Source organism: Frieseomelitta varia, unplaced genomic scaffold (assembly GCF_011392965.1).
Source record: "Frieseomelitta varia isolate USP_RPSP 00005682 unplaced genomic scaffold, Fvar_1.2 scaffold_279, whole genome shotgun sequence".
NCBI classification, from domain to species: domain Eukaryota; kingdom Metazoa; phylum Arthropoda; class Insecta; order Hymenoptera; family Apidae; genus Frieseomelitta; species Frieseomelitta varia.
Window position 1 is genome coordinate 864,643 of NW_025110011.1, and position 18,927 is coordinate 883,569.

The 18,927-nt window shown below is 37.4% G+C and overlaps 1 protein-coding gene across 1 annotated transcript in view; it reads left to right on the forward strand.

The window, feature by feature from the left end:
* The first annotated feature begins 202 nt into the window (after positions 1-202).
* LOC122529126 (zwei Ig domain protein zig-8-like) overlaps positions 203-18,927 on the forward strand; it is a 68,867-nt gene continuing 50,142 nt past the window's right edge. The window contains exon 1 of the mRNA XM_043654922.1: positions 203-982. The gene's annotated coding sequence lies outside the window, so the exon portion shown is untranslated. The remainder of the gene's footprint in view (positions 983-18,927) is intronic.

Sequence of the window (18,927 nt, forward strand, 5' to 3'; positions counted from 1 at the left end):
AAGGCAAAAGCAGGAGAAAGAGACGGAAGAAGGGCTGATAAAGGGAGCAAAGAGAAAAGGGGTTTCACAGGTTTCTCGTCAAAAAAGATGAAGTCACCGTGGTTTTGAGGCGGCACTGAGAAGAGGGGGTGGGCGAGTTCTTTAAGGCAGGGGGCATGCGCGGCGTCCGGGGGTGCAGGACGCCGTCAGGGGGTTAGTCGCTTGCCAACAACACGACGCGTAGCTCGCGCATCACGATCGCTCGACTCCGTACGCGGTTGCCGCGTACTGTCCCTTTGCTCGCGTCAGCTCCGTTTTCGCGCATTTCCTACGCCTGATCGGTGACAAGCGGGATCGACTCCGATCTACGACTTGTCACTTCCCATTCTGCGTGTGAAACAGCCGCGCAAGCCGAAAGTTCCCACGGACATTAAGGAAAAGTTTCGTATCGATAGGTGTTCTCTCTTGTACGCGCGGGAAAAGGAAACAGACGCTTCGTCTTCGTTCCACCGAGCGTGTTCCTCCCAAGAGTTGCGAGTTTCCTCTCTGTTATGTCAAGATGAGAGAAGAGCAGGCGAAGAGGCCGCGGACTTCCGAGACAGTTGTTCGTTACGAGCTACGAGAACTGGCTTTCCCATGAACCGATGCTCCCCGAGAAGCGTAACAAACGTTGGCGATCGTTCGACGGGATGTGCGAGTCGAAGTGAAAGAACTTTCGCGGGAAAGGAGCGCGAGTGAACGGAGGAGGTGCTCGGTGGCGGTCTCTCCGGGATCTTCCCGATCGAGGAGATCGAGTTTCGTCGTCTCGTGGCGAATTTTTCCCCGGTTTTGACGGGAACAGTGCTGTGATGCGAGTACAGGAGTACTGCAACGTGTTACCGCCACTGCAGTGAACGACGCGAAAAAGTGCGCGTAACCTCGATCGACCTCGTGTAAGACTACATCTTCCCTATTGTTCTTTGGATCTTACGCGTTACTCCTGCCAGTGAGCGAGATAATCGAGGTATATTTTACTTTGCTATGTTAATTTCTCTCGTCTCGTGCCTGCGCCAAAGTAATCGGCGACGAAGGTGCTGACAATTTGATAAGTAGATCCGGCGTTTGACGGATCGCCCGAATCGAAATACGCCGATGCAATTTACACGGCGATTGTTCAGCGAGAGTGGTGAGAATTTGATAATGAGAGAAATTTAAATATCCCTCGCCAAGCGAGATTCAATTCGTATCGCGATACGACCGATCTAACCTGGGATAGTTATGTACCCAGGCTATACTTACACACGCGGCTAGCTCTCGAGGGTACATAATGTAATGCCAGGCATACAGCGAAACTAATTACGTAACTTTGTTTTCTGTTTAACAATGAAATTGCTGTAGTACATAACTAGCGGGACGTGTGACGCGCGCAGTGCATCGGCGCGCGGGATAACTCGCTGGTTTTGTAATTTAATTTCGAAATCTTGCAACGAGCGGGGATACTGCGGCGCAACTCGCACGAAAGGAGATGTTTTCTGCTTCGGATACGTCAGACGGGAGTCATACAGGAGATTGTACGTGAATTTTCGCGAATCCCAGTCTTTCACAGCCGAATCGGCAGAACTCTTGGAAATTCGCGCGCCGAATCAGGGGAAACGGGAGGGGATGTATCTTTTAATAATGAAATCCAATTGTTCCGAGAATTCGCAATTTTTTCCGACGACCGACGATATCTGCGCTGCGCGAAACATAAAAAATTGAGGCTCTGATCGTTGAAAGTCGGCTTTCGAAAAAAGGCAGAAATATTAATAACACGTCGGAAAAAGTGACAGTGTCCGTCAACACTGACACCGCGTGTCTTCTTTCTCGTCGGAATTAAACGAGCTACGTACCGTGTGTTTAACGTTCGATTTAATTGAAATCGAACCGACGTTCTCACATATCGTACGTTACGCTTACGTTCCGCTGTGCTTTCTCCAGTCGCCGAATTTACTTCAGTGTGGCCAGATAAATACCGTAATCCCGAACCGCCGCTGCAATTACCGTGGGAAGTTAGGGGAAAACACTCGCGATACAATTTCGTACGAAACGTTCCCGTAATTCTTCCTTCGAACAACTGGCTCGCCACTTTCCGAAGGGAAAGATTCGTTCGGTGCCGGCATTTTTCCACCATCCCGATTCTGAAAAAGGAAAACGACAGCCGCGTAGCCACGGGACTTTGAATAACAACGATTCATTTTTATTCCTAAAATGTAATTTTGGCAATTGCTTCCAATCGATCGGCCGGCTTATTTCGAAAATTGTATCGCGTTCACGTTGACGGACGTATGAAAACATTCACGAAACAGGGACACTGTTTTCTCACACAATAGCTAAAGAGCAGATTGTGGGGACCGATCGGTCTACACACCACTTCAGAAACGATCGATCACCAAGAATTTTTGTCGTCCGTTTGCTTGGCAAACTTTCGCTAATTTTTTACGTAATTACGCAAACGTGGCTGCTTTCGTCGCGTGTACAGTGCCGTAGAACTTAATTAAGAGACGCGAAGCTGTTTCGATTCTCCGGAGAACTGGCTTCCCGGTTTATTGTTAACATTCGCCAACACCTGGCAGCTGCTTTTGTCGCGTAAAAATTGTCAACATTACGCCAAGCATGAAATATTCTTACAATATTAAACAAGCAATACGTCGATCGTATTGATAGATATACGCGCACGTCGTTCTAAATAATTACTCCGTTAATTACTGCGTTCCTGAGCCGTGAAATATCAACGCAGCCATTTCAGCAAAAGTTGGTCCGATGCTTTTTCAATCGGAAGAACGTCCGAACAATTTAAATGAAGCTGTCAACGAAAGCGACAATAACTGTTGTCGCGCGGCTGGCATACAATTAGAGGTGTTGATCGAATATATAATAGAAATCACACGGGCCGCTCCTTTATCATTATCGAGCACGGTAATGCGCAGCCACGTGAAATAAATATAATTCATAGACGAAGCTTGACAGGAAAAAGCAGACGACGTGTAGTAGTCGTGTTGGAGTATGTCTGTACAGTGTTGGAAATGACGCAGTCTCGACGGACGAGAGCAAGCACGGACGGATGGATAATTAATTATTTTATATCACGAGTGAGGAGGAGGGACACTGTTGCAAGCTGCTTCATTCAGCAAATCAACTATCCTTTGCATTCGGACACTTCGTTAATTACTGTTCCATTTGTTCGCGGTTTCATCGGAATTCCCGAGGGAAAAGAAAGAGCAAGGCATTCTTGCCGGTAAAACGTCGCTCGAGAGATTTCGTCGATGAAAAGATTGAAGGTTCCATTGGAAAAATTCTTGGGCATTCATCACGAATAACTCGGCCGACAAGGTCGTTCATTAAAGAGACGAAAGCAACGGCGGGACAGAAGATGATGCTTTTCATTTTCTTCCTGGCTTTGAGTGAGTGCTTGTTTCGTCGACGAGGGTACGCGAACCGCAGGTGTCGTTCGTGGCAAAAAAAAAAAAAAAAGAAAAAAAAGAATTCGATTTCACGTTGACGCCCGAGAGCCAATAATGATGGATGATTCTCTTCTTTCACCTACAGAGAAACTACCAGCAGACGTTCAACGAGCGGTCTAATGGAGATCGGGTGACAGAAATTTTTCTAACGGGTCCTCTCTCTCTCTCTCTCTCTCTCTCTCTCTCTCTTTATATGGACGTTGCAGGAATTACAGATCGGACAGTGATACCGTCGTATTTCCCTATTTTCCCGGCCAACTTCCCGGACGTACACGGAATTACGTTATTCCTGATAGGTCAGTGAGTTTTATCCGGTTTCGCGGATATTCGGTTGGTCAGGTAATTGGACACAGACGCCACCGGTTTTCTGTAAAACCAGTAGATACCAGCGGCTTTTACGTACACGTGCGAATGCACACGTAAGCCGGAATAATCAAGGGAGCTTTACATGTTATTTTAGATACGCGCTGTAACCGTATACGGTGGCGCGTCGCGACGCCGGATAAAAATTATTCTCTATTAATAGTAACAGCGTTCGGATATACACCGGACAGAAATCCCCGGTAATGGAAAAGTACGGAGACGCGGCGAGTAAACCCCCCCTCTGATAATATCACGCCGCACCGACATCAGGTCAACTTTCGAATTGGGTCATAGATAGAGGAGGATACCCGGTATCACTTCCGCGAGTGCATTTGAATATGCATGTAAATTTAAATCAATTAACCCACAATAATGTATTAGAAATGCGGACAATGTCGCGGGGAAATGTGTTTTTCTGCTCCGCGCGCAACCGACGATGATGCACGCGCGTTTCGATCGTGTGAAAAAAAAAAAAGAAAAAAGGAAAAAAAAAATAAAGGCACGGAAAATTGTTACTGTCAGAGAGATTGAAATAAAAAGTGGCGGGGCATCAAGGGATTCGTTTAAACGTTTCGAGGCTCAAATTTAAATCGCAAGTGGCTCGTTGACGTAATTTATTAAACCGTTACACCGGGCACATTGATTTCGCGCGAACTACTACACTGCGCGCTACTTTCGCATTAACTCATTTATTATAAACGGATCGTTAACCGTGTCGCGATATAACTATGTTGAAAGGTAATTAGTGCATCGCGTAGCAATATGTTGCATTTACGTCGCTCCATTTGCCGAATAAATTACTTCCTGTCCGTCCGGACGAGCTTCCGACTGTTAAAGTCTCACCGTCGTAGAAATGTTTTTGTTTCGGCGATTATCGAAGAAAATCTAAGGAAAGTGGCCGAGCGACTATCCTCGCCTCCGTTTTGTCGACCGGCGATCTCCTCTTCAATTCGAGTTACTTCGCTTCGAACGGTAGATTTGACAAACATATCCAAACTGCGTTGCAAAGTCCCGGATGAGACGAAGTACTTACTACAAACAGCTGCAATGGATTAGTTTTCGTAACTAACTATAATTGCATCTGTCCCGGCTGCCGACTTCTCTGATTGCTGTCTCCTACTGAGTGCTCTTTGATAATTAGGAGAAAGTTGCGTCCAGCTAACAAACTAACCAGTCGTTAGCCTACGTTCTTGGATAAGAGAAAAAGAATGAGAACACGACGAAAATGACGCGCGTGCAAATAACAACGAATGCGAACAACTTTAGACAAAGTGACAAAAATAGTATGATAAACAGACGATAAATTTCATTTGGAGCGTTTAATTCAATGAGTTGGATGTAAATAATATGTATCTTTGACAAAGATAGACGCCTGAGGTAAAGTTGGTGAAATTGGTTCTTGGCCCGTTTAATTATTCAAAGACAAGAGCAATGTCGTTAAGTGACACGACTTCTCGCATGGTTTTATTACTTCGTCGTACGAATAAATTTACTTACGTGATATTTGTCCTTTGTATTGTTTGTAGCGCACGATTTTCTTTCTCGCGTAATATTTATACCGATCTTCGAAAGTTTTGTTATTCTATTTTGTTGAATCGACGAATTTGTTTTTCTAGATCCAACGTCTCGAAAAACGACGATAATGCAACGGCACATTGTGTGTCGCTGTTCATATTCATAGAATAGAAAGAAAAAGAAATGATAATTTTATCTGGAATGAAAAGTATTTCGTGACTCTAAAAATTCTATGTATATTGCGCACTTACACGGTTCTACTAAAGCTCGACAGTTAAAAAGAGCTGTTTCGTAGCTCATTCATCGGTATTTTAATGCAATTATGAAACAAGCATTCTAAAGATTTTATCGCTGTTGCAATAAAATTACGCGAGATACGTTTCACGCGCGCGAGAATTTGCACGATTGCATGGTTGAGAAAGGAACAATGAAGTCGTGGTGACAAGCTGCTGAAGCACGTGATCGCATTTTAATTACGATAGGTTATCTTTGCCTGTGACGTATCCAAAGTCACGAAATGAAATATTGGAAATTATTTCGTGCTCCTCGCGACGCGGATGATTATTTTGCGACACGACACGAGAACGAAATTGCTCGTTAAAATCCTAAACCAGCGAGAAGATTTCTCCGTGACGTTCATCTGAAATTGAAACCTTTCGCGCCTTGATTGTTCAACTTTTTCACGATGAAAAACTGTTACTTTTTAACGAAGACCTTTGTTCTCAACTCTTTTCTTTTTTTTTTTTTTTTTTTTTTTCATCACTGGAGCACAAACGATTTTCTAGCGTTTCAACTCGGACCCGAGTATAACTACGTCAACGTGAGAACCAAATTTCCTTATTTCTCAATTCATCCCTTAGAAGAGAATATGAATCGTGAGAAAGAATACGTTTCGAAACCAAAAGTAAGATTCCTTGCTGTGAAATTAGTCCGACATGACCAATATAAAAAAAAAAGGTACTTGGACTTGTAAAAAATCCTCCTATTAAACGAATCTTACTTTCTTAATTCGAATTATAGAAGCTCTTTTATTCTCTTTCTTTTTTTTTTTTTTTGAGCTAGTCGAACGTCTTAGTATTTCTTTTCTCATCGTTTATTCAGTTCACAGAAACGTATCAATAAACGATTCGTTTTCTAACTACTCTAGATAATTTAGACGACTTCTCGTATTTTCTCTCATCGGGACACGATGGTTTCTCATAATTTGATATTGAATTTCCACGTAATTCCATGTCGTTTCGTTCTTCTTTCCCTCGTTTTTTTTTTTTATGAAAGCGACGGGGTGTTGACTCGAGATAAATAGGAGCCATTCCTGAGGCGATATTCTCGTGCAAATGAATAGAAACGAAAGTGAAAGGATGAAAGGAAAGACACAGGGTGGAATCTAAAAGACTGACGTCACGGTACATGGTGGCTATTAAAATCCAGAGAAACGAGAAGAGATCGGCCTTTGTACACGCATGTACGTCAACTTTCTCACTAAATGGGGAAAACGCATTACTGCAGTTTTAGACGTAGAATTTACTATCTCAAATTGTCCGAAAACTTTACCAGATTTCCAGCCACAGCATCTCAAGTTGTACGTTTACCCCCCCCCCAGTTTCAATCTGCCTGTCCAAACAAAAATAATTCGAATTTGTATCTGCTTCGTATTTTTACCTGGTTCGTGACATTTACGAAAAATACGTGAAACAAGACTTTCTAGCCGTCGAATAACGCAGAGAACTTGGTTTTTACAACGCTGAGTATTTGTACACAAGTACATCGGGGTTGAATGCGCGGGCAGATATTTTTTCCTTTTTCTCTTTTTTTTTTTTTTTTATCGATGCAGCGGCAACGCGATACTCGACCGATTCGCGTTTGTTTCGCAAGAGGTTGTTCAGGAATGTGTTTTTCAATTTCCACGGTCTATTCATCTCCCGTCCGATTTGTGAAAAGTCATTAGTTAGATATAACGGTCGTCGGGGGCCCAAAACCGGTTCTGATTGCAATTTTTCTCGAACACGGGCTGACCTCCTGAGAGAAAGCAGATGGCGTGACGAATATCGCGTTCGACTGGTAATTACCAACTGGAGGGTATACCCACGTGTAATCAAACGATCAGACGTTGCCGTTCCCAGCGGAAAAGCAACCCTTCGTGCCACCCTGCGTCTACATACGCTCTCTGTCTTGAAACCAACGGGGAAGACTTATCGGATCTTGCTAAATATGTCAGACGAATTTACGTCTTTCGGTATCCGGGAAACCTCATCGAAAGTGACTCTATTTGACGTCGATTTTCTGTTCGTTTCCCTTTCATCGATCAAATCGTTTCCATATTCCACGCGAAAGGAAGCCAAACTTCGATTTCAAAGGACAAGCATTTATTCATTAATTCCTCTATTCAGATCAACGACTATTCATTTGAATTAAAGTTGTATCACGCGAACACGCAACGATAATTGTAGCAGAAGTAAAAGCAGGGATCGAGAATTCATGTATCTCGTACAAAAAGAAGTATCTGTTTTTGTGGGATTTTTACTGAAAGAAGCGTTACACTTAGGAACATTTTCGAACAATGTTTTCACGGAATAGATGTTTTAGAATCTAGTAGAATATAATAAAAGTTCCATGGAGTTATTTTGGAACATTTAATTAAAATGAATAGCATTCAGTGTCAGTATTTACTAGAAATATTGAGAACTTTTTTTAATATTGATAAATAGAGAGAAAATTCTTTATTTTTATATATTATAAATTCTATTCTGTTTGGAACTTTTATTTTTGAGGACATTTATTTATTATGTAATGTGAGAACATTTTTCGAAAAATGTTCTACGATCCATGTTCCAAATAAAACCTATTTAAAAGTTTTTTTAACTATTTCGACCCCTGAATAAAAATCCAAAAGAAGTATTATCAATAAACAAGTGTAATAATTTAATATACCTATACATGAGGAATGTCTTAATAACGTTTTCTTTCAACACCTCAGTGCTCATATATCAATTTAACGGATTTCACAGAGAATATCTTGACCCCATATTTGAACTCTTTAGTTATTTATAAGTTTTAATTCATGAAAAACAAGCTTTTTGTTTTCCGTGTGTAAAACTATGTATACATTTTACAAAATAAAAGAAACGCGAGAAAATCTTCATTTTTATAAATGTTTTCAAAATCGCATATTTTTCAAAATATTTCTAGATAATCTCAGATACTAAGGTACTAAGAGGATTAATCTTAATTTTGTAAAGCCTACACGAAAAACGGGGAAACAGGGTGGTATTTTGGAATTTCAGTAATCCTTTGTGCAATTCCATTTTTTAAAAAATGCAGATGACATTAAAAACTCCGAAAACTATTACTATTACTATTACATGGCGGCCCTCTCTATACCGAATAATTTACTTTAACAAAGTTTTTTTCAAAATATCTTTAAAAACTAAAAATATGTTCAATGTAGACAAACATATATGTTACTCAATTATTCATATAAGAGCGTTAACTATACGAATGATTTTTATCTTCGTTATACTTTTAATTTCTTCTCTTCTCTTAATACATCAACTTTCTTTGACGTGAATTACGTATAGACAGTTAATGAAATGCATTACACAAGAAATACATATATGTGGATAAAAGATGTGAAAGTCAAATTATTTTTCGTAAATCTCTCTTACATGTAGTTCGATCCAAAAGCATCGCGTCTATATTCATAGATATTTTCTTGTGTTAGATTTCTAAGAAGCAAAGTCATCTCTTTCAAAGTAATTCCCTTTGGGAGCAATGTATCGATAAAGACGTTCCCTCTCGCTCCTTGAGATAATATTGAAAGTCTTGATATGAAAATAGCGACTTTTATGATGAGTTTTGAATCGCGGGGAATAAGGAAAAGGTCTCAGATATCAAAGTAGGCGCTACTACGATTTTTTTCTACGATTAAAAATCGATAATCGATAATAATCGAGCATCGTTTTCGTGACACTTTCATTAATTACTAATTGACATGAACAACACGTCAGTAAATACGGATTAAATAATTAAGTATTCTAATAAGATTCGTACATCGTTGTAATTCATTTATTTCTTGTCCGAGTTACCAATTTGAGTCATACCTAAGGAAAGCACTCTCGCTATTTTTGGAGCAAACTGTCAATATGTCATTTGTATTTGTCACCGATACAAATATGTTGATTTTCTGTTTGGAATGACTTCACCATCTTGGAGGATTGACACGAAAATTGAACTCAAGAAGAATTTTTGAAACGTGAATAACGTCATAGGATCGATAGGCGAACGTAAACGTCGCGTCGTCATGCCAGGTCAAATAAACTTCCAAAAAGTGTACAATAATCGCGTCGATGGTGAAACTTGAAACGAATCTTTTCCAACTTTGTGAAATATTAACGTACGGCATCAATGATCGAATATGGTTTATAGGGTGTTGTTAATTGAATTAAAAACTTCATGGTAATTCATTCACGTTATTTACGTAATTTCGGTTAAATATCCCTAATTTTTCGACCTCGTTAAACATCACAAATAATAATAATTAAAGATCTCACTCTCTCCATATATGGTACAAAATTGTCGTGCCTTAAAATTTTGGAAACAAGCGGTGGAACTTTAAAAGCCTGAACTTTGCAAATTTCCAGACATTGTTGTTGTCAGCTACTTACTCCGCGCCGTAAATGGAGAAAAGAAAGAACTTTATTGCTCCAGTCGATCTTGTTTCTAGCAATGAACGCGGTTAACGAATACGCATGCAAATTACGAGGATAATGCGTGGAGGTAAACGATTTACTTTGGTGAATTGTTAAAGGTAATTTTTATTGGCGTTCATCTTCTGTTGGCTGAAGCTCCAGGCTAATTGGTCGAACGAGGCAACGGAGTTACGGACCAGCAAAACGCGCATGATCATGGGAATTCATGAAAATTTGCGCGCTCAGCCGTGGACAGAGGGTGGTGAACCGATAGGCTTTGGCCAGCTCACGCTTGATCGGTACAAATAAAAGAATAAAAATTAGCAATCTTTCGTGAACGATAGGCAAGAGGCGGGTCGTTTATATCGCAGGGCGTTTGAAATGTTCGATGAGTCAGCAGGCTCACATGGATTCCCTTTAAAATGCCACAACCATGGGGGCTAAACGTAAATATATATTCGTCCAAATCCCTGCGAGCGTTTTATTTATCTCGCCATTTGGGGTTGACGAGAGCCGTAATCCAGCACGCGTTTCGTGTGTTCTTTTGCAACGGCATAATCGACGAGTGACATAACGTCGAATCTGGAATGGGGCACGATGCGTCCAAGACGCTATACTGGGGCAGCATTTATGTTTTATACGGATTGGATTATGCGGAGCTACGATCTATGAGGAAAGTCGAATCATTCGCCAACACTCCGCTCGGATAAAACATGCACGATGTGATTCGGCACACTTTAGGGGATGATCCGTTGACGCATCTGTCGTGCTCATAAAGGATATTCCCTGTCGTACGCCCCACGGGACAGTGAAACACGACCCACGTCGAACTGCGGTTAGTCACGCGTGTCAAATGAGCAAACTTAAACAGATTATACACCGATTGCTCGATATTCGGATTGTTACGCGTCGTGGAAGGGGACCTTAATTCTTGCGATTTCGTCGACAGATGTGCCGGCTAATTTCGCCATCCCTCCCTTTTTTTTATCGCCCTCTATTTCATGATACTAACCGCGGTGTGCGTTTAATAGCGCATTACTGAAAGAGAAATTCGCTCTCATTTTCATTCCTACTGGCGCTGTCTTTATTACATGGATTTTTGAGAACGCCAGCGAAAGTAAAATAAATCCCGTGTTATCGAAAACATTTTTATAAAAGCGACATAATATTTAAAAATATGAATTGCAATATGAAATAAACGAGTTAATATGAGTTTAGATGTGACAAGAAATGGCACTAGTTAAAATCCGACTCATAATTGAAATCACTTCAAGTTTCTGCTTGAAATAATTGGTAAACTAGAATAAGATTAAGTTATTTTACCTTGAAGATATTATATTATTCACGTTATCAAGATTTAGATTATTAACAAATATTACGAAAACAAGTCAAAAATTTGAATAAAAATTTGAATAAAAGTCATGGGTCCTTAATAAAAATCATAAAAAAATAATTCTTTAGTGACGTTAGAGATCGAAAGTGAATCGATTAATTCTATTCTTTATAAATAGAAATTAACTATTTCTCACAGGATGCGTACTCTTTACGTATTTGTAATTTGCAAATGAAGCATTTAATCTACGTGTCGCCACGTTATAATAATAATATATATAATAATAATGTTCGTTACAAAACATATTACCTACGTACAATTTTTGACATGATTCTTTCTACAGTTATCAGTTTAATTTCGAACACACAATAACAGCCGAATCGATATTATCTTGTTTTTCAAGACAGACAAGCAGCTATAAACAGCCATAACAAGATGCAACACAGTTTTCTCTCTCTCCGATCAGAAGATATTACAATTTATCCGCCTGTGGCGTCTCTCCTAAGTTTACCCTATATTGATGTTATGAGGAGCTCCATCAGGAATTTCGATGTCTGAATTATCAGGAAACGAGTTTCGGGGCTCATATCTTACACGTAATTCTGATTCAGAACTCTGCTTGCAGGATATCTAATTTACGAACACGCATAGCTTTGAGAACTTTAAATTTATATTTAAAAATACCAGAGATTAAATAACCTTGTTTACAAATACCGATCCCACAAGCCTTTCATCAGATATATTACATACAAATTTTTAACTTTTTTAGCTTACAGAAAATTTTGTGTGTGTTCGTGTGGAGAAAGAAACTTTCATTTTGTCGATTACTTATATTTATGCTTATTAAGCAACAATTTTGTGAAGACCATACTATCACTCTCTCTTCTGTAATTTTTGGTGATGTGTCTGTATTTGTTTGGTATTTGATCGACTTATATTAATTCAAAATTAATTAATTAAATTCTAATTGCTCTACTTATTATACTAATTATTATTATCAAAATTTATTAATTTAATTCTAATTGTTCTATTATACCACTATATTAATTGAGCATTTAATCTATATTAAAGTATGTACAGATAATTTTATAATCAATAACAAAGTAATTAGTTTACTTGGAGATTCAAACAGAATAATGTATTATAATATATTGACTAAATATATGAAGAGATTTTCTTATAAATATCAGCATTTCTCAAAAAATGTCACTTTTCCTTTTATTGTTAAATATAAAAAAAAAAACATTTTTCAAAAAATGCCCTGAAAAATTTGAAAATAATTAAACTTTATTAAAATGTAGCCGAAATATAAATTCTCATAGATATTAAAAAGTTTATTTATGAATTTAAATTGAAGCTCTGATAACTTCAGAAATTTCTAATTAACAGAGTGCTAACTCTCTAATGTGAAGAGTAGAATGTGAATTTTTTTATATGTATTTAAAATATAATATTATATATATATTATTTTCTTTCAATATTTTCTCTATTTTCAAAAATATTTTCAAAAAGGCATCCAAAATCGATTCATTACCACACCATTTTCTATTCAGATCAAAATTAATATATATTATATATTTTATTCTTCATTAACAATGAACTTTACATAACATATTTATTTTGTAAAGTATTTTATTGGTATTATGGTTTTATTAACGAAGTGAAATTTCGAAACTAAACAGTTCAAGACACAATTTCGCCGGAAACTCTTCAAAACTATAATATAAAATTAGTTTCTATCAAAACTATAAACTCAAAAGCTAATGCGTTCGTAATTCGTTACGTGCTCCTTGTTCAGTATTAAACTTTTAATCTCTTGGTAATGTCAAGCATTGAAAGGGTTAAGAGGAGTCCGCAATGATTAAATGGGCAAGAACACAAAGGCCAGCAATTACACAGTTTCGCGTTCGAATCACCGACAATCATCTCTGGAAATTTTTTCGCGTGTATTGTGCAAGTCCGGAAAAACCGTAGGTCCAATTCTCAGTCACAGTTTCACAATTCCTAGTCTCGTAAACTCGAAAAAAACAAGCGAGCAATTTGTATTAAGACGCGGGCGAACAAATAAAGAAATAACTCGACAAACTGGGTCAGATGCAACGTTCAGTATGACAGAGGGGTAGGACGTGTTACTTTTACTGAAGATTTCGAGAAGTTTTCGCCGCGTTAGTTGCTCGCTTTGAGATTGGTAAAAGTGATTGCACTTGGTGGAATGTTTAATTTTTTTCCCCACTGCTAAACGAACGCGCGCACATGCTGTCAACAAACGATAAAACAGGGAAGATGAACTTTTGCCGAATTCTCTTTCCGATTCACAAAGGGAATACCGAAAAAACGGCAGCTCCTCTTTCCTTCCTTCGATCTCTAAAATTTTAAAAGTTTCCTGCAACGCATTTTTTCCCCGGAGAGAAATAACTTCCCTTTTCTACGCAGCACCGAGTGACAACCGAGTGATGAAAAATTCGAGGAGTAATAACAACGCGGGAGTTTAATTGGCGTTGCAGCTCGGAGCCAAAATCGACGTGACTTATTAGCCGAAGAACAATGCCAGAAAATTGGATCGATAATCGCAACTAATTTCAATTTATCCGTTCAATTTATCGGTATTTTCTCCGCTGGCCTGTAAAGCAATTCCCGCGACGGGCGAATACATCAACTACGGAAGTCTGCACGGGCGTGTCGATTCTTTTGATTTACCGAGCACGCCGAGATTGCCTGGCAAAAGTTTGAGGTTCCAATCCGGACCTCGTTCGCGCACGTTGCGCTTTGATTAATAGGGAAACGCGAGCCTACGCTCGGAAAATACGTACGGTAAGAACGTTGATGAAGTTGTAGCACGGTCATCGGTCGATTCCGCTGAACGGGACCGACCGATATAAATTATTCGACGATCGGATATAACAAAGTAACGCGACGGTGGTCTTTGACGTAGTTCGATAGTTCGAAATCGAACGGCCGGAACAAGTGCAATTAAAACCGAATGGAACGCGCATGATCGTACACGATGCCGATGCTATCAAACAAACAGCCATTAAACGTGAGTTTCGTATCCGTATATACGCTGTGTTTGATAAGAACGTGGACGCTGTTTCTCTGAAAAGAAATATTCTTTTTGTAAATAATTTTGCACACCTGAAATACTATTACGCACTTTATTATATAGTGTGTTCGATCTCTGTCACTAGTGATTATTGCTTGGACGGGACGAGACCAATTTTTTCAGTAGACAGGTAAAGACCTCCATGTTTCTCGGATTCGACGATTTAGGCTTTTCATTATTCAGACACGTCGCAAACATTTTCAAATCCTGTCAAACAAGCCTGATCAGTCCATGGAAATACAATTGTCCAGGGAACTGTCAAACATCCAATAAAAATGTACGTTTGGGGCTGCTTTAATGGTCGCAGATTTGTAACTTTACGCGTCTTTAGAAACGAGACGCTCAAATTGCTCAATGATTAAATTGCACAAAAGAGAACTTTTGAAGTCTGCGAAACACACGTTTCATGAAGGAGACCTCTGTCTTAGATACTTCAAGAGCCGCGTTTGCACGCAGTGGAGAAGGGAAAACGGTATCAGCGTTGTTGAATTTGACCATCTCAATCCTCCGATGCCAACTGAATTGAAAATACTTGGTCAATCATGAAGCATGAACTGTGAGGGGCACGTGTCTTAATAACAGAAAACTTAAGTTGTCGAATTCGAGAAATATCGAGATCTTCACTCTCGTATGCTGAGAAGCTGATGGAAAGCACGTCTCATCGCACTCAAGCAATCATCTGTACGCAGTATTTTAGGTGTATAATAATATTTTAGGTGTATTTAATATTTTAAGTATATAATAATATTTTAGGTGTACTTTCGATTTGTGCAAAATTTTTTCCAAAAAGAATATTCTTTTTCAAAGAAATAATGACAACGTTCTTATTAACCTCTTGCGCTGGAATGACGTGCCACGCGGGTCGAGAACTTTTTGTCCCAAAATTGCAATATTTTCTCAGCTTTAAGTATATTTAAGTATAATCCAGATAAAACAAATAATAAATTTATTACTTCTCGATAATTTCTATCCAGTGATATCATACCGACGAGCTCAAAAGAAAAAGAAAGCAACGAATTATCATATACGGTTTGGTCACTCGTTATGGTCCGCAATCAGTTGCCAGCGCAAGTGATTAAACGCACTGTATCTATCTCTGGACAAAAAGACAGCATATACGTGGTATCATTAGGTGAGGACAGAATCTACGAGATTCGATGAATGATACATCAACGCTATACTTGTAACAATATAATACATAACTTCGAAACTTACATCGTTTGTACATCGGTTTGTATATCAACTAAAGTTGTGAAATTTAGTCGGCGAAATGATAGCATACCAGATGAGAGCACTTCGTATATCTTTTTGTACTCTAAGTTATAGAAACGTACTATTCTGTACGAAATTACCATTTGAAATATTGCAAATATCTATTGCAAAAATGGGACTTGGTAAAAAATTGAACAAAGCAGAAATTAAAGCAAGTTTAAAATTAAAGGAACAGGCTTTTTCAATTTCGAAAATTGCAGAAACTATTAACAGGAGTCGAAAATTTATTTACAATCTTCGTCGGATATTCTTTAGGCATCCACAATATATAGAATATATATATATATAACTTAAATGAAAATCCTCATTAACAAGCAGCCATAAGAAGCGTAGTACATTATCTTTTGCGAAAGAACACATTCGCTAGAATAAAATGTGGAATAAAATTATATTCACAGACGAAAAGCGATTCAATTTAGATGATCCAAACAGTTGTAATTATTACTATCACGATGTATGAAAAACGTCAAATAGGTGAAGGTAGTATTATAGCTGTAGGCAGGTGTTAGGTACAATGGAATTTAATAGCCATTAACGGACGAATGATGTGAAATATGTATTGTAATTTAATTCGAGACCAAATTAGGAAGCATGCAACACATATTGCTACGAATAACTTCATTTTCCAACATGATGATGCTACGGTCCATACCGCCAAAATTTTCCAGGAATACTTTTCAGTTTTGGACTGGTCTACATGTTCCTCGGATTTAAACATTATTGGAAATTGTTGAGATAAACTTGCGGCAGAGGTCTAAAAAGGAAATGGACAACTTGAAAATATTTCTGAATTAAAAGAAGTGCCTTAATCTAGTTGTGGTGTCGCTTTTAAAAGTATCTATTGTATATTGTGTCAATAGAACGATTATACTCGTTAAACACAGAGCATGTGCAGCTGCCGTGAAATTAAATTAAATCATAAAGAAATAACACTAGTTTTTTTTGAGAAATCAATTTTATTGTTTAATTTAATTAATATTAATAGCAAGAAAATATTTAGAAACGATGTAAAAAGGATTAACGAAGTCTAGTCTCAAAAAATTCTTAAATTTACTAATTTATTTATTTTAATTATTCTTAAATTTACTTATATTATTTATTTTAATATTAAATATTAATATTAATATTTAAATTTACATATTTAATATGTTTTATTTTCCACAAAAAATTTATTTCAAGTTGTGATTACTTTCCTAGTATAACCAGTATACTCGTCATTCACAGCTAAGAGGTTAATGTAGAGTGGAACAATATATCACAAGATTTTATTAAAGTAGTAAAAAATAAGAATGGATCTACGTATTATTAAATTATGAAATTCTATTATATACTTTTGTACTGTTTAATAATTAAGGGGCATATTGTAATTTCAAAAAAGTGTGCTATCATTTCGCCGATCGTATGTCATATATTTTGTTAATAAATATGGAAATCAACAGTGAAAGTTTTATTTTGTTTATAAATATTACTACATAGTACTCTTTACTTGTCACTTCACACAGAGATTTTTGATTGCATCCATGAGAATTTAATGATAGCACATGTGTGCCATCATTTTATTCGGGGAAGTTGGAGAGAACGCGGCATAGAATATACGGCGCTGCACTTCTTTCACTTATAGATAGGTACTTGAAGTCTAGTTTGAACGTGATTCGATTTGATTCGGTATGCGTGGCTCGATGACGAATCGAGAGCCGGTGCGAGAGGATTCGAAAAAGATGGAAAATTCCTGTGAATAAAATTTAATCGATTGTGCAAGGGGAATCTTCGATTTTGGATTACGCCTAACGGAAATCAGCGATCGTTCGTTAACGTAATTCAGTACAGAGAATAACGGATGGAATGGTGGAATGAAAGCTGCATCGTTTTAATTCCTGACGAAGCGATTCAACGAATGCGCGCGCGCTCGCGAGAGAAATGCAGAAACCTTCTATTATTGGCTTTTCTTTCGTTTCGTGCAGCTCGTCCGGTCGCAAGAGAAATGATATTAACTTTCAACGGATCGGTGTACTTTGATTACGCGATCCCGAAGATATAAGCTGGCTCGACATTACATTTAAGAAAATAATATTTAAAACTTTCATACGGTTTTGAGAGGTATTTGCAGTTGAAAGCTTAAAAAGAGATAGCTCACGAGCTCGGAGTGATCCTTTCAGTCCTTATAAAGAATTTTTAAGTTCTTCGTAATTTTAAAATTTTAATTTCCCAACTTGAAATTTTTTTAATTTTTTATGAATTTTTCTTCTAGTTGTACGAGTTGGAATAAACTAAATAATACAGCAAAAGTATATGGAATGAGATAGAGAATTTGTTTAAGATTTAAAAAATTTCGTTCGAATGTAAAATCTTTCGAGGAAATTTTGATAATTCTAAATAAACGAATTATAAAAAAACGGTGTATCCATTTGCAAGTTAACATACTGTAACTTTATAAGTATACAACTAGAAAGTAACATATTCGTCTGTTATATATTCATATTTTGAAAATTTTATTTTATCTGTTTATTACTTGCAAGTAAACGAAATTCTAGTTAAAATTAATGATGCAGGTAATAGAATTATGAACGATTAATTGAAAGCTGAGTGAATTGTTAAAATTCGTGTCGAATTATTTCTAAAATTCTGAAAATGCGTGCAGGAATTTAAAAATGCATAACATCATGTAAAAATTTGACCATAATTTGCATATCTATTCTGGCAACGATATAAAATACTATTTAAAGGTACGACATAATTTAGAGGGAGTTTAATAAAGAATTAGGATAAATTAATTGCAATTTTGAAAATTAGAATTCCTCTAGAGTTTCCTTATTCATTTTTGTATTCTATTTATTCAAATCTGTTAATTTTACGCATGAATTCAAAATAAAATTCTTTCACTATAAAAAAAAAAAATTACTTGCACGTGAAAACACTGGTCAATATGATTTTTATCACAAAGAACAATTGATTCTGCATTTTCCGACGCTGAATACGAACATGCAATCTGCTTTTTTCCATTATTGTCAGTTTTTACGAGGCTCAATTTTGAAAAAAAATTCAATTTTTCTACTTTGAATACTTTTTTACATTTCGGCTGTAAAAGCTATTTGAATTTCCTTTACAGAAAATGATTCTGTAGAATCTTCCAAATATAATGATATATTCATTTGTAAAAATTATAAATATTTAAACATGAATTTGAATAATGTTCAAAGTAAA